Below are 2,664 nucleotides of genomic sequence, written 5' to 3'. Positions count from 1 at the left end.
TAGTAAGTTCTGCGATTTTACACAGCAGCCCAATTCTGATTATTTTCTCTTCTTCATCGTAATTGGTCTTTTGACCAGACCAGCGATCGGCTCTCTTATGCCAATAATTGGTTTCAAAACAATTCAGAAATAGGGCTGCTGTGTAAAACTAACCCACTGTCGCCCAGAACCCTCTCTCTCAGCAGGACAGTCTGATTGTTATTTACGGCCCCAATTCGCTGTAAAGTAACAGTAGTTCATCATGACCACACTTAGGTCTCCAATCACACCAGATTGGATGGTCAGAAATGGCTCTGCGCATCATTATAGTGTGTTAGAGAGGAAAGTTAGTGTGTGGTGCGTTGTGTGTGAGAGAACGTTAGTATGTGTGTGCGCACATTTGTGTGTATTGTCCCTCCATGTGTGTGTGATGAAAGTGAGAGTCCGAGGTTACCACTTAGAGACGGTTAAAATGTGACGTGGGGGCTCGCTTTGGTTCACATGGAAGTCCACCACTTCATCTGATGCGGGGTAGTAGAAGCAGTCATGAAAAAGGCTGCAAACCGTTTTACCGTTGGGGCCCGACCCCTTACAGCCCTTACTCATAAATCAAATCAAATCAAATTTTATTAGGTCACAACAACATGGTTAGCAGATGTTAATGCGGGAGTGTTACCGAAACATAGTGTTGCCTCCGCGTGTTCTGAGTCGACATGCGAATACCAACAGTAATCTGTACCTAACAATTCACACTACTACCTACGACACACACACAAGTGTAAAGGATAAAGACAATATGTACATAAAATATATGTTATGAGTGTGGTACAGAACCATGATACCTCTTACCAGACCCAAGAACCTCTTACCAGAACCCAGAACCTCTTAACCGATGACATATGACACGGACCGTGATGATCAAAGGGTATTAAACACACTTAGCACATGAGCAGTTGAGAGTCACTGCCTCCATTTTGTACTAATTTGGGCTTAGGTCTTAGAGACCCTTACATCCTGTTAAGTGACTCTCTGCATACAAATGGACTGCAATTTATGACAAATTGTGACTTTGGTTAATAAAGACACATCGGTTGTGTGGTCTGGAACACGGAACGTTAGATGGATAGCGTGTCACTGACCTCATCTGGTGTTTGGATGTCGCAGTGCCTTACCCACCAAAGTGAATTTACAAGAGGTTTTTCTTAAAACTAAATAAACTCAAAAGTACGGTGCAGGCTTACGGTGCAGGTCTCGGACGACAGGTACTACGGTGTAGTCACGGTGCAGGCTCTACGGTGCCAGGTCTACGGTGTGCAAGGTCTACGGTTTGCAGGGTCTACTGGTACAGGTCTACGGTACAGGTCTACGGTACAGGTCTACGGTACAGAGTCTTACGGTCTGTCAGGTCTACGGTTTGCAGGGGTGACGGTGTCAGGCTACGGCATGGTCTACGTACAGGTTCTACTTTAAGGTACCAGTCATTACGTAACAGGTCTTACGGTGCAGGTCTACGGTGCAGGGTCTACGGTACAGTCACTAGGTACAGTGTCTACGGTAAACAGGGTCTACGAGGTTACAGGTCTACGGACAGGTCTACGGTACAGTCTACGTGCAGGTTCTACAGGTCTGAGGTCTACGGTGAAATGTGTGCTGCATGTTGCTTAAGTTACAAAATTACAGACTTTTGATTTTGGCTGCTATTTTACAGATTTTGGCTGCTATTTTACAGATTTTGGCTGCTATTTTGTGATTTAGCAGTCGAGGTATTCCTTGTTTCCGAGGTGTAAATTACCATTGGCCCGCATATTCGGTTAATTCTAAATGGTATAATATATTACCATATGAGGTTATTCCTCCACACATGGATGATTACATCACTCTGAGTACAATCAGTAGAAATGTACATTTCATTAATAAAACATGCATACTGTGGGCTGTGTTCATTTATACCAAATCGATCAAACAAGAAAAGATGCTTACATTCTACATACGTTATATGATGTGTGTGCCTTATGAATCCCCAATTCCACATCGGCTACCCGTGACTTTAAGGTTGGCAGATTTGATTGAATCGGGCAGTTGGCATAGGAGTAGGGTATCTATGTCGATATGTACATTGTTCTTCCCCTGCCTCAGGCAGTGCCAGTTTGCATGGTGTACAGTCTAGTAGTGAATCTAGCGTGTGTGTTTGTATAAAGTGTGTGTGTGTGTGTGTACAGAGCCTTCAGAAAGTATTCATACCCCTTGACTTATTCCACATTTTGTTGTGTTACAGCCTGAATTCAAAATGGATTAAATATATCTTTTTTTCTCTTACCCATCTACACTCAATACCCCATAATGACAAATAGAAAACATGATTTTAGAAATGTTACCAAAGTTATTGAAAATGAAATACAGAAATATCTCATTTACATAAGTATTCACACCCCTGAGTCAATACTTTGTAGAAGCAGTCTTTCTGGGTAAGTCTCTAAGAGCTTTCCACACCTGGATTGTACAACAYTTGCCCATTATTCTTWAAAAAATTCTTCAAGCTCTTGTCAAATTGGTTGTCGATCATTGCTAGACAACCATTTTCAGGTCTTGCCGTAGATTTTCAAATAGATTTAAGTCCAAACCGTAACTCGGCCTCTCCGGAACATACAATGTCGTCTTGGTAAACAACTCCAGCGTAAATTTGGC

Source organism: Salvelinus sp. IW2-2015, unplaced genomic scaffold, assembly GCF_002910315.2.
Source record: "Salvelinus sp. IW2-2015 unplaced genomic scaffold, ASM291031v2 Un_scaffold5574, whole genome shotgun sequence".
Classification (NCBI taxonomy): domain Eukaryota; kingdom Metazoa; phylum Chordata; class Actinopteri; order Salmoniformes; family Salmonidae; genus Salvelinus; species Salvelinus sp. IW2-2015.
This window is presented reverse-complemented; position numbering follows the sequence as displayed.